Source organism: Cotesia typhae, unplaced genomic scaffold, assembly GCF_013202065.1.
Source record: "Cotesia typhae breed Kobodo isofemale line unplaced genomic scaffold, CoteBio_Ctyphae scaffold_152, whole genome shotgun sequence".
NCBI classification, from domain to species: domain Eukaryota; kingdom Metazoa; phylum Arthropoda; class Insecta; order Hymenoptera; family Braconidae; genus Cotesia; species Cotesia typhae.
Window position 1 is genome coordinate 2,159,760 of NW_027423776.1, and position 22,108 is coordinate 2,181,867.

The 22,108-nt window shown below is 34.7% G+C and overlaps 1 long non-coding RNA gene across 1 annotated transcript; it reads left to right on the forward strand.

Moving 5' to 3' along the window:
* The first annotated feature begins 2,802 nt into the window (after window positions 1-2,802).
* Window positions 2,803-3,838, forward strand: LOC141536325 (uncharacterized). Its single transcript, XR_012480720.1, has 3 exons — window positions 2,803-2,877; window positions 2,973-3,088; window positions 3,184-3,838. It is a non-coding gene; the product is annotated as an uncharacterized LOC141536325 (long non-coding RNA).
* Window positions 3,839-22,108: the final 18,270 nt, after the last annotated feature.

A 22,108-nucleotide genomic window follows, 5' to 3' on the forward strand; every position in this document is an offset into this window, starting at 1 on the left:
TAGTTTAGGTTTTAAATATTGTATTTCTCCTCACTACAAAAGTCACAAAAAATATTAAATTATTACGTCCTTTTGCTACACTAGAGCCACTTTGGCAATTTTTTGAATCATAATTTGCTGTTTACTGGTGGACACTTTTTCAACTGATTCCCCATACTAGATGGTCCTCCGTACCTCTACCCACCATACCCGGTAGTGACATGTGTGCAGCAATGGTAGTACATTCTCTCCCTATCATGCTGTTGTTGTGAATCCGAAAGGATTGATCACAACGCTCTCTATATATTAATATAGAATTACATATAAACAGATGACTGCAATAAATAGTAGCGGGAAAAACCCAGTAAGATTTAAAATATATGTATTTTCAATTGTAATAATATCGGTAAGAAAAATAAACATCTTTAAATATTGTAAACTTTTCTATTTTAAATTCTATTGTTTAGTATGGGAATTTTTTCTATCATAAATTTTAGGGTATAGACAAATTTATAATCACCGAAAATTCCCAAGGAAAAAACCTACATAACTTTATTACGGTTCTGTAATTTAAACATACAAAAACTACTTTGTTAAAATAAGTTTACGTTAAATGTAATAGTCACTTAGAATAAAATACCGAACGTTTTGGAATATTCTTTACAGACTGGGAAAACCCAGTAATTTCCATTTATTTTATTGTCATAATCGTTTAAGCGGCTTATTTTCCAAAACGTTCGCTAAAAGGGATTACTCGAATACCTAAGACTAGGCAATAAAAACCAGACATTCATGCTGGCTGCAATCAACCTTGGGAACGTCATGGGCCCTCTACCCTCACTACCCTCTGGGACTCTCCCACCCCCAAGGGCATGAACTCTCAACCGAGGGAGTCGAAAATCAAGGAACAGGAAGGAGGACACTTAACAAGAAGCAAGACTGTAGTCCGTCACGCGAACTTTTACTTTTCCTGAAATTATTGTCGGTACTGGTATCTTGTAAACCATTAAATAATAAACGATATATTTGCGCGCAATGCAAATCTAAATTAAACTATAATAATCTAAGTGTTTTAAATTCATTTTATATCTATAATTTATATTTAATTATTCAAATTTAAATCTATTCTCCCGCCTTAATCTATTTACTGCGAGTTGAACGCCCTACCGCGTTCCAACGGGCGAATTAAAAGAATTCCATAAATTTACTATAGCCAATTTGGGGCTATACAACATTGTCATACATAGTATGTAATTTTTTTCTCTTAAAGGTAGCGCCACTTGCTTAGTCCACATGGAAACTCAGAATTTGAATTTGAGTATGAAAAAAAATGTTTTACTTTCGTTTTCGTTCTGAGCTGGCTTAGCTTTAAATTATTTTAATTAATTTGATATCATTATGAATCCTGAATTTATTAAAGTTCGATTTGATGATCAAGAGCTTTCATTACCTCTAAATTCAAAAGGGAATTTAAAATTATCTGTATTGAAGCAATATTTCCCTCAAGCATCTGGGTTAACCTATTCTGTAAGTAATCATAAATGTGGCTTGCCCATTAAATCAGAAGAAATTTGAATTAACCGTAAAATTGAGTATTATGATGTACAAGTTGGACAACCCTAGCGGCCTAGCGGATTCGTGGTGACGGTCAAACGACGGTGAATTCATCGTCAATTCACTTTACTGATGAAAGAAAGTCTATTGATGGTCGAACAACCGTCGTTTGACGGTGAAAAATCAGCCAAGTTGTGAAATATTCTAACAGTGATTGCATGGTTAATAAAGTAAACATTGTACAAGATTTTCTCCATTTTTTTCCATTCGATAGCCATGACTTCCCGATCCTTTGATTGTCTTCAGACATAAATACAACAGTGAATGACTGGTAAAAATTCGGTGAATAAAGAGTATTTCGGTGGTGAATCCACGGTAGTCTGCGGGTGAATTTAAGGTCAAATGGCGGTAAAGAAGATAGTAACGGTAAAGTAGAAATTTTATAAATTGCTGAGTGAATATAAGTTTGATTTGTAATTATAAAAATTTTCATAAAATAATATATAAGGCCAATAAAATACAAATAAATAGTTAATAAAAATAATTTGAAAAAAATTCAGTCACTAGAATTTTTGACATTATCCAAAAAACACTTTTTACAAATTTTTTTAAAATTTCAAGATTTTTTTTTCATGAAATCTTAAATTTAACATAAACTCATAAAGTTACAGAAAGATTTCTTTATAGTTAATAAATTTATAGTTAATAAATATAATTAATAAAATTTAATGCATTTATTTTGGGTGTCAAATTCGGAGAATGAGTTATTATTTAGAATTCGTGAAATAGAAATAATTATCGAAACAACATCAAGTCTCCGTAAAATAGATGGTGATTCAAAGACATTTATAAATCACGTCTGGAATAGCATTACAGGAAGCATTACAGGAAAATCCCTTGACTCTCGATCAGATGATCCAAGTTCGATTCCCGGTCTAGGCGATGTAATTTAACATTGTTTTTTTTTTTTTTTTTTTTTTTTAATATTATCACATATGGGAACATTTTACGAGCTTAATACTGATTATTCTGAGTGAATGCACCTATTTTGTTACATCGGATTACTATAATGAAATGGTGAATTTACCGTAATGAGCTAGTTTTATGCTAGTTTTTGCTAGTTCTATGCGAGTGAATTAATGGTCAAATGTCGATAAAACCACCGTGAGTTCACCCGCAGAAAAAGGTAATTCTCGGATCTTCAGTCGATAAATCAACAGTCAAAATTATTCACAATGACACCTGATAAAGACCGTCAAATCACGTCATATAGACTAATGTTTGACTGATGTTTGACCGTGAATTGGCCATATTATAACCGTGGCGGTGAAACCGCTAGGGAAGGTATTACTTACACTTCTATTCGAGTTTTATAAAATAATAATAAATTCCTACAATTATTTTAAGAAGTCATAATTACTATTCATATTTTTTTACAGATCTAAAAAAATTCCATTACAAGCAAGAAAAGAAAACTAGTCCATAAAATGATATAGATAAAATCCAACTTAGCCAAGGAATAAATTCTTCTAAAACTCACATGACGAAAATGAAGGTGTATACTTTTTTTTTGTTTAATTGCTTATTCGTAATTTTTATCGTTAATTAGATTTAACATGTTTTTTTTTTTTTTTTTTTTTTTTATTCAAGAACAAGCGGGCTGATTGTTCTATTTTTGTGTCAGCACAACCTACATGAAAAAAGTACGACTTGGATGGCTAGTAAAAGAGGAGATCGTTATGAGAAAATGAAGAAACCTTTAGGTGGAGTCAGAGAAGTACCTATAGAAGTAGCCAAGAGATATTTAGTGAGTGATATAAAAAAATTGCGATAGAGGAGTTCTCTTCCAATAGCGAAGTATCATTTGTTATGCCTCCATCTAGTTGCGAATTGTTTTATTGACTCGAGCGTTACCTACCGTCGTTTTTTCGCCCGGGAGTATTAAAATACTCGGTTCCAGTGCGGAAAAAGGAAATTTGAATTTAAATTAATTATACTGAACGACTTGTTATTTGGTTATTAAATCGTGTAAAATGTACTTATTTCATTTATTGACTAAACATTTAAATATAAGATTATGATTTAAATTACAGAGGGTAGATTATACAGTTCTGGGCTGTCAAGGAGAAGTGAGTTATAAAAATGTCGGCTCGAAACCTCCGATCTCACGTCTCCCCTCCGTACGTCGCGCATATAAACTCAACTATTACAATTCGTACTTCGCTTGACGCTTACACTAATACATACAACTAAACTTATCTCGAAATACACTTATACTTATTGCTTTTTACATGTATATCTACAATATAAGAAACTGAATATATATATATATATATATATATATATATATATATATATATATATATATATATATATATATATATATATATATATATATATATATATATATATATATATATATATATATATATATTAGGTAGGGGTTGTCTTATTACACCAAGTTTCTTATACCTTACCCGGGAAAAATGAATTTGCCTAACCATATATATTTATATATGATTATATATTAAATATATATAATTATATGTTATTATATATGTATGTTTTATATAAGTCTATATATGATTAGATCTGATTAGATCTGACTTATATAGGTCTATATATGATTATATATGTCTATATATAATTAGATCTGATTAGACCTGAGTTATCTAGGTCCATACATGATTATATATAAATTTATATATAATTAGATCTGATTAGACCTGAGTTATCTAGGGCTATATATGATTATATATAAATCTATATATAATTAGATCTGATTAGACCTGAATTATCTAGAGCTATATATGATTATATATAAATCTATATGTATAATTAAATTTGATCAGACCAGAGTTATCTAGGTCCATGTATGATTATATATAAATCTATAAATGATTATATCTAATCAGATCTAATTTATATAGGACTATATATATATATATATATATATATATATATATATATATATATATATATATATATATATATATATATATATATATATATATATATATATTATAATTAAACGTAAAGCTATATATACATAATTATATATAATCAAATGTAAATTATAATTTTATTAATAATTGTTGATTTTATGTTCTTTAGTGATTTTAACATAAATATAAGTATCTGAATTTTTTTATTAATTATTGCAGATGAAGAGCTAAATTATATTTTATTTTATTTTGCCATTATTATTATTTATAAATCAATACCCCGGAAAAAATGAATTTGCCTAACCATATATATTTATGTATGATTATATATAAATTTTTATATAAAATATATGTAATCATATATGGACTAATGTATTATATGTATGTTTTATATAAGTCTATATGATTAGATCTAATTAGATCTGAGTTATCTAGAGCTATATATGATTTTATATAAATCTATATATAATTAGATCTGATCAGATCTAATTTATATAGGACCATATATATATATATATATATATATATATATAATCAAACGTAAATTATAAATTTATCAATGATTGTTGATTTTATGTTCTTTAGTGATTTTAACATAAATATAAGTATCTGAATTTTTTTATTAATTATTACAGATGAAGAGCTAAATTATATTTTATTTTATTTTGCCATTATTATTATTTATAAATCAATACCCCGGAAAAAATGAATTTGCCTAACCATATATATTTATGTATGATTATATATAAATTTTTATATAAAATATATGTAATCATATATGGACTAATGTATTATATGTATGTTTTATATAAGTCTATATGATTAGATCTAATTAGATCTGAGTTATCTAGAGCTATATATGATTTTATATAAATCTATATATAATTAGATCTGATCAGATCTAATTTATATAGGACCATATATATATATATATATATATATATATATATATATATATATATATATATATATATATATATATATATATATATATATATATATATATATATAATCAAACATATATATATATATATATATATATATAATCAAACGTAAATTATAAATTTATCAATGATTATTGACTTTATGTTCTTTAGTAATTTTAAGATAAGTATAAGATCTGAATTTTTTTATTAATAATTGCAGATAAAGAGCTAAGTTTTATTTTATTTTATATTTCATTACTATTATCTATAAAACAATACTAAATTAATAATACATTTTGCTTATATATATTGAAGTAATACATTTATAATAGATTATGTATAATATTTCCTAAATTTTACATGATATATTTATTAGTATTTTAATAGAGTATACTTTGTTGAATTAAATCTGATTATATTCCCGAAAAAAATGATTTTGCCTAATCATATATAGTTATATCTAATTAATAATTAGTAATTATATATAACCATATGTAGACTTATATATGATTATACCTACTCATACTTGACTAATATGAATCTGTATGTAATCAGATCTGATTATATACGGGTCCATATATAATTAGATGTGATCAAACTTGGCTAACATAATTACCCTTTTATAGATTATCATGTATTATTAAATTATATATAAGTTAATACACTACTGGAAAAAATTAAGGGATCAAAAAAAAATTCCAAATTTTTCGGTAGTTTTCAACAGGCCGTAACTTTGAGAGAAATGGTCGTACAGGAAATAAAAAAAAAGGAAATTGTAGCTCCAAGTGTCTAGTTTTTGTATTAGAACTTCAAAATTTTGTAGCCTCCGCGGTTTCTGAGTAATCGTAGAAAAACCAGCAACAAAAAAATTCTCAAAATTTTTTTAGTATTTTTTTGGTCTACGGGCGTGGAAAAAATTTTTTTAGCATAATCACCATAAGGATCGGATACTTTGTTCATTTAGCTTTAATTTCTTTTTTAAACACCCTGATACGTCCACTCCTCGCTGAGATATCGGTCTTCAAATGGAAAAGGATCTTTTTGTCTTTGATTATCGATATCTCAGCAACCAATGATCGCACAGAAAGTTAAAGGTGGGTTTCAAGAACTTGAATGAATTCCCCTTAACGACTGTCCATTGTTTTTTCGAAAAAAATTTTTCTTTCCGTCACATGAATTTGAAAATGCAACAAAAAAGGGCTTTTAGTGGTTTTTGGAAAATCAAGCGCTGGATCGAAAATATTGAGGAAACCACTAATGATAAGTGTGCCTTTTACAGTTCAATATGTCCACAAAAACCCTACAAAGAATCAAATTAATCCGGCCAGCCGTTTTTTTGTTTCACTTGATCGAATTTTTGAAAAAATTAAAGGATCACGTTTTTTGCTCTGAAAAGCTCATAATTTTTAAAAATGAGAAAAAAAATTGTTTTTTCGAGCTTTTTCCACATTTTTGTTCCAGAAAGTGCTTAAATTGAAAAAAAAAAAAATTAAAAAAAAAAATTATTTTTGAAATTTTTTCTCTTGAAAAGTTTAAGAAAACAATTACCGCCGGCATTAGCGTTATCCAAAGCGTACCACGTGGAGGTCGCGCGGTCGGATTTACGCTTCTGTGTGTGTGTGTGTGTGTGTGTGTGTGTGTGTGTGTGTGTGTGTGTGTGTGTGTGTGTGTGTGTGTGTGTGTGTGTGTGTGTGTGTGTGTGTGTGTGTGTGTGTGTGTGTGTGTGTGTGTGTGTGTGTGTGTGTGTGTGTGTGTGTGTGTGTGTGTGTGTGTGAGGTATTTCAGGAGAATTGAGACCCGGTGGCTCGTCAGTTCCACCGTATTTAATGACTCCAAACTCATTCTCTGAAGGTTTTTGTTGGTTCAATACCGGGTATTACCACCCCTGTTTTCAATAACGGCTCTCAAACGTTCAGCCATGTTTATGCAGACGGTAATTTGAGGCTGCGGAATGGTATTCCAAATGTGCTGAAGCGCGCGCTCCAAAGCAGCTAAGTTCTGCAAATTTGGATACTCTCTGCGCAACCGACGGCCCATTATGTCCCAAACGTGCTCTATGGGGTTGAGATCTGGACTCATTGCTGGGTGTCGCAACAATGTGATGTCATGCCGCTCAAAGAAGCGCCGGGTAATGTTGGCTGTGTGTGGACGAGCATTATCTTGCATCAATATGAACGACCTCAGATGTTGTCGTCTGCGCAGAACAATGGGCCTTAAAATTTGGTCGATGTAACGTCTAGCTGTCAAATTTTCGCGTACAATTACCAAAGGTGTTCTCCAATTTCGTGAAACGCCACCCCACACCATAACTGATCCACCGCCGTAGGCAACGACTGGACGGACAAAGTTCTGGCGAAAACGTTCTCCACGACGGCGCCAAACGAGAGGACGTCGATCGTTGCCATACAGATTAAAACGAGACTCATCAGTGAATAAAACATTTGTCCATTCCCTCAAGTTCCAATTTCGATGATCGTAAGCATACGCTAAACGAGCTCGACGATGTCTTGCTGTCAACAGGGGTACACGATTAGGATGTCGTGCGTGTAACCCAGTTTCACGAAGACGGTTGATGATTGTTCGAGAGCAAATGTTTCGCACCTGATGCCGTCGTCGCTGTTGCTGTTGTTGTTGCTGTTGTCTGCGATTGGGGAAGTTTCGAGCGACAATATTCGCATTGACGAAAGGTTGTCGTCGAACTTCTCTAACAATTGTTCGATCATCGCGGGCATTAGTGACTCGATGGCGACCTTGTCCGGGGCGACGATGATATTGATTCGTCTCTTGGTATCTGGTATAAGCTCGAGATACGACAGATTGACTTACACCCATCCGGATAGCAACTGCATGTTGAGTGTAACCTTCGTCGATAAGAGTCACTAACCGAGCGACTTCCACCTCCGATAAATGTCGTCTAACCATGATTAAGAATCAAAAGTCAGAAATTTTCAATTTTGACCAAAAAATTAAAAAAATTTTTTTAGCGCAGAGGGATTAGTTTTGAAAAAACTGTTGAATGAAGCGATTTGCTAAGGATTCACAAAAAGAAAAGAAAAAAAAACTCCGAAAAGCGTATGAAAAAATCGAAATTCGATTGGGGGTATTAACTTTTTTATTAATTTAATTAAAAGGAGATCAGTAGAATCAAGGAATGCAGCGGTGGAAAGGTGATAAAAATCATTGGGCGATGGTTTTTTGAGTTTCCTTAACTTGTTAAAAAAAAATTTTTCCAAAAGAATTTTTTTTTAATTTTTTTCGAAAAATTTTTTTTTTTGAAAATTTTTTTTTTTTAATTTTTTTTTTTGAAAATTTAAGCACTTTTGGAACGAAAATGTGGAAAAAGCTCGAAAAAACAATTTTTTTCTCATTTTTAAAAATTATGAGCTTTTCAGAGCAAAAAACGTGATCCTTTAATTTTTTCAAAAATTCGATCAAGTGAAACAAAAAAACGGCTGGCTGGATTAATTTGATTCTTTGTAGGGTTTTTGTGGATATATTGAACTGTAAAAGGCACACTTAACATTAGTGGTTTCCTCAATATTTTCGATCCAGCGCTTGATTTTCCAAAAAGCACTAAAAGCCCTTTTTTGTTGCATTTTCAAATTCATGTGACGGAAAGAAAAAATTTTTTTTCGAAAAAACAATGGACAGTCGTTAAGTTGGCGATCATTGGTTGCTGAGATATCGATAATCAAAGACAAAAAGATCCTTTTCCATTTGAAGACCGATATCTCAGCGAGGAGTGGACGTATCAGGGTGTTTAAAAAAAGAAATTAAAGCTAAATGAACAAAGTATCCGATCCTTATGGTGATTATGCTAAAAAAATTTTTTCCACGCCCGTAGACCAAAAAAAATACTAAAAAAATTTTGAGAATTTTTTGTTGCTGGTTTTTCTACGATTACTCAGAAACCGCGGAGGCTACAAAATTTTGAAGTTCTAATACAAAAACTAGACACTTGGAGCTACAATTTCCTTTTTTTTTATTTCCTGTACGACCATTTCTCTCAAAGTTACGGCCTGTTGAAAACTACCGAAAAATTTGGAATTTTTTTTTGATCCCTTAATTTTTTCCAGTAGTGTATATAATTATATATAGGTTCATGCATAGTCAGACCTAAGCAAACATTTTTTTAGATATCACTTAAAGTGCAAAATGATGTTTTACAATACGCTTAAATAGTTATAAAATGAAAAATTTATTGCACTTCCTATAGGATGTCTTGGTTTGCCCTGCTACTGTTTAATAATAAAATGATTATTGGAATAAATATGTTGTTATAATTAGGTTCAGTGAAATAAGCGAATCAAGAGTATCAAAATTTAATATAAAATTAATTTTTATATTATATTTCTGATAAATTGATTTGATACGTTATGTACTTCATAGAATCATCAATACTTAAAAGACGACAGCATAGCAGCCGGGAATTTCGAGACGCACTGGGATCATCAAAGTTAAGCAGCATTGCGCGTGGTTAGTAATTGGATGGGTGACCGCGTCGGAGTTATAGCTGCAAAATCATATGTGATGATTTTTTTTTGGTTACAGGATTAGGTACGCCGAAATCAAATATTATATCCCTAAAAATAACCACATATTTAATTAGGGGTAATGATATATAATTTAATGTTGTTATATGTAGTTATATATGAGTACATAAAATTATATATAACTTATATATGATTATATATAACTCATATATGATTATATATAACTTGTATATGATTATATATAATTAGACCTGGCCAATTTTCAGGTCTAATTATATATAAGTTATATTATGTATAACCATATATAATTAGGCAAAATCATTTTTTCCCGGGTAAGTTTCTATTTTATTAAATAACTTAGATTACTATCATCATATCTACTTTAAATATCGTTAATATCAACACTAATTATTATTATTGTTACTACAATTATTCGTATGTTTGTATTTTGTAATTATTATTATTGTTAACATTATAATACTATTATACTAACTTATTATTATTATTTGTTATTAATTGCTCAGGGGGGTTTTCCCCAGAGTCCGACTCTCCGAGGGCCCAGCCTGAGCGCCATCCATTACTGCTGCACCACTCCACACAACAAGGCGGTTAGTGAGTGCAGCAGGCCAAATTCATTTGCCTAAGTAGACGCAGGGATCCCAAAATGACAGCCTTTTGCATCCGCACTGCTAGAGACACGGCTGCTGAACTGCAAGCCGGTATCTTCGCAAGTGAAGACACAAAAGACTGTTTCATCCCTCCAAGGACGCCGACAACCAAAACGACGAGCTTGACACGGTAACCTGGGTACAGTTTGCCAATTTCAAACAGGAGATCCTGATATATCTGGTGTTTGTGCTCTTCTTTGGCCGAGATATTGTATTCGGCTGGGGCCGAAAACTCAATGACATAAATGTCACGAGTAGCCTTGTCAAAGAGCACAATATCAGGTTTGTTGTGGTCAATCCGCCGGGTTGTTGCGAATGGTATGTTCCAATAAATTTTGGAACTGTCATTCTCAACAACCTGCGGAATATCTCCTGGCAGATAAGGCAGCACTGGTGTCTCATCGATACCGCAGCTATATCTGAGATGATAATAGAGTACTCGCAGGGCAGCATTGTGACGCTGTATGTAGGCACCTCTTGCCAGCACAGGACATGCCGACAAAGATGCATCAGCGTCTCCGGATGTTGTTTACACGTCCGACAGGACGTGTCCGGAAGCTGCGCCTGGAGCACCTTGCTACGGTATTCGAGAGTGTTGATAACACCATCTTGGCAGGCAAATATAAATCCTTCGGTCTCGGACATCAGGCCAGCTGACTTCAAGAAGGAGAATGTCAGCTGGGTGGACAAGCCATGGTCACGGACGTGTTTGAAATACACGCTGTGCATGGACTTGTCCATGTGTTCACCGAGGAGTTTTTTTCCTCGGCTATCCTGACGACGCTCTTGAACTCCTTTTTCGGGAGTTCAATGAGAGCGTTTATTTCTCCGAGACCTAAGGTATTTGCCGCGTAGATTGCTGCCTTATACAAGAACGACCCCTTCCGCGCATTTTCATGACTATGAACAAATTGCATCAGGAAGTCGTCCTCGTCTGCTGTGAAATTGGCAACCTCGTATGTTAAACTCAGAACCAAACGATCGTGAAGCCGCTCCAAGCTCTGCAATCCTCTCCCTCCGATGTTCCGGGAGAGGTACATCCTGGCGACTGATGAGTTAGGGTGCATGCTCTGATTCATATTGATGACTTTACGGGTTTTGATGTCGAGATCTTTCAACTCATTTCGAGGCCATTTCAGGATCCCAAAAGAGTAAAGTAGGACCGGGACAGCGAGCATGTTAGTAGCTGAGACTTTGTTTTTGCCGGAAAGTTCTGATGACCAGATCTTCCGGAGTCTCCTAACATACTCACTGCGAAGAGTTGTTCGGACTTCAGAGACGGCATGCATTTGCCGCTCTTCAATCCCTAGATATCTGTACAACTCTCCGGCGTCTAATTCTCTTAAGACGCTCCCATCCACTAATTCGACATCTCCACCCGTATCAGAGCACTTACCCTTCGCCAGGTGTGCGACCGCACACTTGTCCAACCCAAAAGACATTCCGACATCTCGTGTGTACTCTGCTACGATGTTGATGGCCGTTTGTAGATGATCTTTGTTGGCACTGTATATCTTTAGATCATCCATAAACAGTTGGTGAGTGATCGAGTATACTCGATCACTCGGTAGCCCCGCAGAGTACCCACGAGTTTGTCGGAGGGCAACAGATATTGGCAGCAGTGAGATGCAAAACAACAGAGGGCTCAGAGAATCTCCCTGAAAGACGCCTCTCTTGTACTGAACAGTTCCGGTTACGTGCAATGCATTTCCACTTCCTATGTGAAAACGCGTTCGCCAGAGCTGCATCGTACGTTGTATGCATCCCACTGTTTGGCGATTGATTCCGAGGCATTTGAGCAGATAGAGAATCAACTCATGTGAAGTTGAGTCAAATGCCTTACGGTAGTCAATCCAGGCCATAGACAGGTTGCGTTGGTAGTAGATTGCGTGTTGAATGACGCATCTATCTACCAACAAGTTGATCTTGCAACCTGACACGCCCTGTTTACTGCCACGTTGTTCGTATATCTGTTGCCACACAGGCTCTATCTCCTGCAAGATACGGTTATTTAAGATTTTTGTAAAAATCTTGTAAACCGCATTCAAGCAAGTGATAGGCCTGTAGTTCTTTGGGTCGGACAAGTCACCCTTTTAGGGATGAGTACGGTTCGCCCTTCTACCAGCCAGTCTGGAATTGGTTCGTCGCCCTGAATGTATGATGTAAAAATCCGGGCCAGATGAGCATGTGTAGAAGAAAATTTCTTCCACCAGAAGATGTTTATGCCATCTGGACCTGGGGCAGCCCAGTTCTTGCTGCCATTCAGGGCTTTACGAACCTCTTGCACACTGACTGCAGGGCTCTCTTCGGCGATTCCGTCGGTGTTCTCGACAGAATGCCTCGAAGTCGTGCAGAACTGGAGTATCCGGGTTGACGTTTGGTTGATCTCCGTACAATTCACTCCAAAAGGCTTCCACTCGCTCAGATGATGGATAATTCTCGGGAACAGCGGTCTTAGGTGACAGAAAGCGTGAAGGGTTGGATCGAAACAAAGAGTTGTCGATCAACCGCTTCAGCCTTTTCTCTAGTGACTTTTGGAAGCCACCAGAGCCCGCAACCTGTTAAGAGACTCTTCTTTGATGACAAGAAGAGTACTCTTGTTCAGTGTGTGATGTCGTCTTCGAAGTTCTGCCGCCAGGCGACGAACTTTGGCGTGTACGGTCTTTGAGTACTAACATACTCTATCACACACTGAATGCGGGAGACTTGTTTCCGAGAAATGTCAACTTTGTGTCCAAGTTGAGCGATGCGCAGCTTCAACTTCGCCTCGAAGGAGAGAGAATGTCTTCTCTCTATCGGCAGAAGCGAAGCCGCGGCACCGTAGACAACTTGGTTGACAGTGAGCAGAGTGGAGTCCTCTTGAAGCTGTGTGGGGAGATCTTCGTTCACCGTGTCAAGCTGTTGTTTTGAGTGAGTCATCTTTTTGGAGATGCTCACTTGTCGACCTGTAAAGAGGTTGTCGTTGTCCTCGGAGAAACGGTGCCGTTCTTGGTGTAGCGGTGCTGGAAATGAAGGCCGATTAGACTGCCTTCTATTTGGCAGCAGCGATCGTCGATTATGCCGAAGGTATGAGGCGTAATTACGCAGGTGTTTGGGCGTAAAATGTCTGTGCTCCGGATGCATGCCACACCAAAGTGTGTGCATCCGGGCCATATACCCTGATACCTCCGGCTCGCTGTTCTGCCAGCACACCAAGAGATCGGCGCGAAGCTCCTCCGTCCACTTAAACTTAATCCTATAAGCGCCGGGGTCGTCATAAGTCATCGGGTCCGGTGTGCTCCTCCCACCTGATGACTGGTCCTCATCCGAAGAGGACCGGTTGTGGGGAGCACTTCTGAGATTATACTGTTTTGGAACTCAGATATTACGGTGCAACGGGTAGTTGGCCCGTTGCTCCGGTTACGTTGTTAGCCTACAGACCAGATGTTGCGGTCTGCGTTTCGCGGTGCGCCACTAGGAGGCCACGTAACAAGCACCGCTTGTTATTATTATTATTATTATTATTATTATTATTATTATTATTATTATTATTATTATTATTATTATTATTAAGTTAATTTTGAATACTATCATTTACTTATCAACAGTGATATTATTATAATAACATAATTATTCATGAATTAATTTCTATTGTTGCGGCTGTGGTCCGACTTGTGCATGGTGTATCGCATTTGCCCTGCTCCTCACTCCTTTCTCTCAGGCTCTTGGAACAGTGACACGGGGAAACCACAGAGAAAACCCATGTCGATACATCTATATATATATAATGAAAATGGTCTTCGTTTGAGGCTCAATCACGCCTAAACCACTGATCGTATCGACATGAAACTACCACCATTCGATGCGAAATTTTTCCTAGATGGTTTATGGCTATTTATTTTTAGAATTCTAACGTTCCTTCATTTTTTTATTGCTGTTTTACTTTTATGAACATTTATCCCGCTAATAAAAACAAAAGACAAGCGTTTTCTCTTGATTCTTTTGTTTTCATGGATTTCAACGGAGTTTACTAAACGGATAATGTTCTTTTACATTCAGCTGAGAATCTACTTACAAACCTTCACGCATCCACCCACCAACTCCCACGCACCCCTGCACACCCACTCTCATTTTTTGATAAAAATAAAATGCCGTATCTATGATTGAGTATCACTTGAGAACGGCTGGACCGATTGGGTTAATTTTTTTTGTTGTCTGCAGAATTGTCAGGAGAATGTTTATAAGTAAGAAAATTTTAAAAAAGTCTGCTAAAACGTTAAAAATTTCGATGATAATCGAAGTATTCCAATTTCTATAGTTACTCATCACGAAATCTCGGGAACTATAGGATTTAGAAATGTGAAACTTGGTAGGAATATTACTTTCGTTATGTAGAGGTCAACTAAAAACGGTTTTTAAGAAATTCATCCCCCAAAGGAGATTGCGGGGGCGTTAACAATGAACAATTCCCGTTTTTAAACTATATCTCCTATAAATTCCAAATTTGGTAGGAATCTTCTGTAAGAGATGTAGAAATAGTCTATGAACGAATTTTACGGTAGCTCACCCCACAGGGGGTTGCGGGGGTGGTTTAACAATGAAAATTTTTATTTTTAAGCCATAACTCCTACAGACTCCAAATTTAGCTAGAGTCATATAGAGTCATCTATATGTGATGCAGAAATAATCTAAGAGCAGATTTTACAACAACTCGCCGCTGAAAAAGTTTCCGGTGGTGGGTGTTAAAATGTGAAATTTCTATTTCCAAACTGTAACTTCTACAGACTCCAAATGATTATTTTTTTTACTGTTTAAATAGAAAAGGTTAAAGTTAATTGTTTTTTTTTTATTTAATTAATCTCATTTGTTTTTATATAACCTAATTAATCTTATGATAAAACGTCAGTTCATAAGCGGTTGAGAAGTGAAATAAAAATGTCCGACAGAGAAAGTATTGAAAGTTTATGTTTGTGTTCTGACTATGTGTTTGGTTCTAAAAACTGGTCTCATGAGATAAAAGCTCAAACTTTAGGTAAGTAATGATTTGTAAAATATATTGATATATAATTAAATTGTAAATTACAAATTTTTATTAATAATTCGACATTAACTATCAAAAGAATCAAGAAAGTCTTATATTGAATGTTTCACAACAGTCCGAATCACTTTAAGTGACAGAAGATTCCATGAAGGGATTGATTGCTTTGAAGAATACGATAATATAAGTGAATTTTCCTTTGCAGAGATTAGAGAGGTAAATGTGCATAAAAAATAAAATAAAGTGATGATAAAGTTCAAGAGTTAATTATAAATGTAATAAAAATTATTTGAATTTATCTAGAAATCGTTAATTGACGGAATTTACAACGCTTTATTATACTTTCAAGAAATACGAACTTACTTTGAGAGAAAAGAACAAGAACGAATGATGCGTTTGGTTAAACAGGCTAAACAACAGCAGGAGTGGAAATTAAAAAGTAATTTTCTATTTGTTAATTGAGATATTTATATAAAACATAATAAATAAATTTAATTTTAATACAACCCCATCAGATGAAAAAACATCGCGACGGAATCAACTGCCCTGGTTAAAAATATTGATTGAAAAGGATTGAAAATGATGAAATTAGAATACTTTTGAATAATTTCAATTCTTTTTCATGTATATATAGATATACAGTTCACATAGGGTGACTGATTCCCAATACTTTTCAATCAATATTTTTAATCAGGGTGAGATAGAAGACGAAGAAGTCATAAAAGGAAGAGTAAGTGAAGAAGTGGATAAGGAGAAGAACGGAGGAACAAGGGAAAAAAGGAGAAGATTGAAAAAATAAAGGAAGAAAAACGATTAAAAAAATAAAGAAGGAAATTAGAAAATGTCCAGAAAATAATATTATTGATCTACATTGACGTACATTTAGCTCTAAATTTCGGTTCATTTTCAAGCTACCTTCTCTATTTTTAAAAAAATATTAATTTTTATTATTGTAATTGTAATAAGATTATTTAATATAAGTGCAGCAGTGATAGCTATGCAGCTGGCGTATGATTCAGTTGATCACCCAATCTATGCAGCTTTTAGAGTGGTTAGTACTTTGATGGGTGATCTTCTTAAGAATACGATTGGCCTGCATGAACATCATTGTTGTTAGGTATAAGTTAAAGGCTCATTGATCACTACAATGCAGAATTTTAGTGATTAATGAAAATTTGCCTATCACCGATTGTACTGGCGTGAGTTTTCTCTGTGGTTTCATCATGTCACTGTGTTCCGCCGTGTAATGGGACACAGGGTAGATACGGTACAATAAAGCACATGTCGGTCCACAGCCGCAAAATATATATACATACAAATAATTAAATAAATTTTGTTTGTCATTGATAAATAATTAATACCGTAATATATATATATATATATATATATATATATATATATATATATATATATATATATATATATAGGAGACTTTCTATAGATATAGTCACTCATCACGATATCTCTGGAACTATACGACGTAGAGACTTGAAATTTAGCAGGAATATTCCTTTCACGGAGTAAAGGTCAGCTAAGAACGGATTTTATGAGATTCCACCCACAAAGGAGTCTGCGGGGGCGTTAACAACGAAAAATTCCCGTTTTTAAACTATAGCTCCTATCGACTTCAAACTTGGTAGGAATCTTCTGTAAGAGATGTAGAAATAATCTATCAATGCATTTTACGATATCTCACCCCACAGAGGGTTGCGGGGGTAGGTATTAACAATGAAAATTTTTAATTTCCAAGCTATAGCTTCTATAGACTCCAAATTTAATAGAAGTCGTCTTCATGTGATACAAAAATGATCTAAGAACGGATTTTACACCGAATCACCTCCAATAAAGATCGCGGGGGTGGGTGTTAACAATAAAAAATCATAATTTTTAAAATATAGCTTCAAAAAGCTGCAAATTTGGTACAGATCTTTTATTTGTCATGCAAAAATCATCTCAATACGGATTTCAATAAATTCTACTTCCGATTCGATGGAATGTGGAACCTGTGCAAGTCAAAATAATACTCCAATTGAATTTCAAGTCTAGATCTAAAACTACAATTCTATAAAGTGCCCAGCGGAGCGGGCGGGCAACAGCTAGTATATATATAAAAATGAATCGATTATAAAAATATATTACTTATTATAGAAATACAATTTCCAATTTACGATGAATATTTAAAAGTTATTTTAATATTTCCTTAATTATTCATGTAACAACCGTGCCATTATTATTTGAATTTTATAATTTTAAGTTTTCTTATTTTGTATTTATATTTTATTGCTTTTGGGAAATGTTATTGTAGGATATCTAAATGGTTAAGGGAACCCCTTGAAAGGTTCAACATGTGTTTTCTTTTTATGTGTTTCCACAAAGGTCTAATTGTTAGGCGACACGTGTGGGTCATATTCGAGTGTATATTTTTTCGTTTTGAATAGGTTTACAAGAATTTATTTATTTATTGTTTACTCCAAAAGAGTGTTACCCAAAATTTATGAGCCATAAAGATTTCTTTTTGGACGTTGATTTAACCGGATGTTGTATTTGTTATTAACAATTATAGTTTTACATATTATCGGACAATTTAAATTCGCGCCTCCTGATTGCAGCGTCATCTTACGGATTCCGCTGATGACATTACACCTTCCCCCTTAATTTAAAAGGTGTTGTTATCAACAACAACTTTTATATTTGTTTATAATTGTTAACTATCCTTGTTGTCGTCGCCTACAATGCATGGGATAATGTCTGGTCGGATGTGCGCAAGTTTCAATTTATTGGAATGTACCACTTTCGTTTTACTGTTATTAATTGTTATCATGACATTTGAGTCTTCAAATATTTCTATTATTTTATAGGGTCCGACCCATTGTTGATAAAACTTGGACTGTTTTGGTTCTTTTAGAAGATATACCAGATCATCTACTCTAAATTCTTTTGGGTTTTGATTTTTATCGTAATATGCTTTCGATCGGGTTTCCGCTCGGCGCAGATTTTCTCCAGTAGTAGCTTGTGCAGTGGTAATCTTATTAAATAAATTATTAAAATACTCGATGTAGGTTCTAGGGATCTCTTCTTTTTCAAATTCTGAAGGAATTCGTACTTTTCTCCCGAGAATGAGTTCATACGGGGTAAAACCGGTTGACTCGTGAACTGCTGTATTATAAGAAAACATTCCATAAACAATCCATTGATCCCAATCTTCTTCTGTACAGTAATGTTTCAAATACTCTACGAACACGTGATGCGCCCGTTCGAGTGAGTCTAGAGATTCTGGATGGAAAGCTGTTGATCGAATTTGTTTAATTTTAAAGATTTGACAGAATGTTTTCATCATTTGACTAGTGAAGTTACTACCCTGGTCTGTATGTATTACCTTTGGACACCCGAACCTAGCAATAAAATGTTTCGCGAAAGCAAGGGCAACGGTGACAGAATCTGGTTTCGATATCGGGATGGCATCAGAATATTTAGTGAGGTTGTCTTGTATGGTTAACAAATAACGATGTCCATTGGCTGTTAAGGGAAGGGGACCGACGATGTCCATTTGTATTTTATCGAAAGCTGCGTCTGGGGTGTCTGTTATTTTCATAGGTTGTTTTGTTTTGACCCTTACTAATTTATTTATTTGACAGCTATTACAGGTCTTCACGAACTTTGTTATATCGCTCATCATGTTCTCCCAATAAAAATCGTCTCTAATACGATTATATAATTTTTTATACTGAAATGACCGCCTACAACTGAATTGTGATATTCCTCGATAATATTTTTTTGTTCATTTGGCGGAGGTAAGTGTATTTCGCCAGAGCAGACCGTGAAGTGATAATCTTGATTTGCAAATTTATCCCGTAAATTATTTTCAATTAAAGACCAAAATTTAGGAGAGTACTCGTTTTTACATTTCGACAGACTGGCGGTTTTTATATTTAAATGTTCCATTAAAATTTTTAACGCTGATATACAACTCTCGATATTACCACTCTCGGGTCGTTCATTTTTAGTACTTTGAAAGATCAGGTGTTGGATGTAGTTCTGGTTCCAACGAGTAGCGATAACTTCACCAACGTTCCCGGGATTTTCCAACAATTTTTCAATAGAAAATTTTCCTTGGTCGAGCAGTTCCCTACTTGCTCTAGATATAAAAGTACAATCAGCAGAAATTAATTGAATGATATTGTCTTTTCGCATACTTAATTTGTCCTTAGTGTAGGAAAGTCGCAAAGGAACCATGAATAGGATTTTTCGTATTTCTTGATAGTTAGATTTCGTCCGTTTATTTGTCAAGTCATTATCATCTGTATTTTCATTATGTCTTTTTTCAGAAGCTGTTGAACAACCCGCCAATACACTCTCAAGATTTTTTCCACATAGTATGCCACTGATAGGGTCTTTAACAGACTTAGGTTCTGGCGGTACAAGTGAAACTTTATTACTGATGTTTATACTGATATTATTACTGATGTTTGACTCGCAAGGCACATCCAAACGATGCGCTTGCAAAGTCCTGATATTATATCTGATAGTTGACTCGCAAGGTACATCCAAACGATTCGCTTGCGAAGTCCTGATAATGTTACTGATGGTTGACTCGCAAGGTACATCCAAACGATGCGCTTGCAAAGTCCTGATATTTGATTCATTCCGCTCCCCATTCTTACAGCCTAACGGCTGTTGTGTTGGGTTTGCGTTTTGAACCTTCTGATAAGAGTGGGGCTCCCATCGCACCTCGCTATTACAGAGCCCTAAGGCCTGAGTTTCCGAGTAAACATGTAAAGCCCCTGAACGTAAATTTGCTCCCGAAAGAACATTCTGATACTGATTATCTTTTGAGTGTACTGGGGCCGTTTTGTTTTTACCATTACATGATAGATCTAAGTTATTTACGTTAATTATTTCTGAAGAGTTATCTGAGTTGTTAACTAAGAAAATTGATCCCTACAAATGTTTCGATATCTGATTCGCTAACCGTCTCATTATCAGTATTTGCACTCGTGGTGAAACCTACAACTGGTATCTTGTCTGCGCAGTCAAGTACCGATTCCAGATTTCTAGAGTTTATTGACATAATTTTATACTGTTTGTCTTTAACATTCAAGGTTTTGTCTGTGTCAATGTCGACGGGATTTCGTGAAAGGGCGTCGGCGTTAGAATTAATTCTACCAGGTTTGAAAACAATGTCAAAGTCGTATTCATTTAATTTGATTCTCCATCTCAATAGTTTTAATGTAGGATCTTTTGTATTATGGAGCCAGGTTAAAGGACGATGGTCGGTTACTAAGGTGAAAGGGTGACCGTATAAATAAGGTCTAAAGTGTTGTATTGCGAAAATAATAGCGAGGAGTTCCTTTTCCGTAGTAGAATAATTTATTTCTGTATTAGAGAGTGTTCGGGAGGCAAAAGAGATTGGTAAAGCTTTACCGATTGTTCCTTGACTTAAAACCGCACCTAGTGCATAGTTAGAGGCGTCTGTGGTAACTATAAATTTCTTAGTAAAATCTGGATATTGGAGTAATGGTTCACTGCATATTGTGTCCCTTAGAGTTTCAAAAGCTTTTTGCTGAGCGTCGCCCCATTTAAAGATGGTGTCTTTTTTTTAATAATGAAGTTAATGGTTTAGCTAATTTAGAAAAGTCTTGAATAAACCGCCGATAATATCCGACTAATCCTAAAAAGGATTTTATATGCTTTTTGCTATTAGGGATAGGAAAATCGTTGACGGCACGAATTTTCTGGGGGTCAGGTTTCACACCTTCATCGGTAATTAGATGTCCCAGGTATACTATTTGTTTTTGCAAAAATGACATTTCTCGGGAGATAGGGCAAGACCGGCATTTTGTAGTCGAGCAAGTAATTTTTTTAGTTTACATGAATGTTCTTCCAATGAGTTAGCATAGACCACAATGTCGTCCATGTAAACAAATAACTCGACTCCCTGCAGTCCTGAAAGGATACGGTCCATGAGTCGTTGAAAGGTCGCGGGGGCATTTTTGAGACCGAAGGGCATACGATTGAATTTGTAGTGACCGAAAGGGGTAGAAAATGCTGTTTTATGTTTCGAGTTAAGATCCATCAGTATCTGGTGAAATCCGGAAGCGAGGTCGAGGGTGGTGAAGTATTTTGCATTCCCTAACTGGTCGAGGATATCTATTATGTTGGGAAGTGGATATGCATCATTAATCGTTTTTTCATTTAAACCGCGATAATCAATAACCATTCGCCAACGGGGTTCGTTTGAGGGACCTGGTTTCTTCGGGACAATCCATACCGGTGAATTATATGACGAGTCTGAATTTTGGATAATTTTGGCTTTAAGAAGTTCGTCTACTTGTTTCTGAATTTCGCGTTTTAATAGTTGGGGGTTTCGATATTGCTTTGTATTAATCGGCACCTCGTCTATGGTAACTATTTTGTGTTGTAATACGTCTGTAGCTTGTAGTTTATCTCCTGGAAGGTGGAATTGAAATGGGAATTGTTTAATAATTGTTAGGATACTAAGTTTTTCTATTTCATTTAAGTTGTCTAG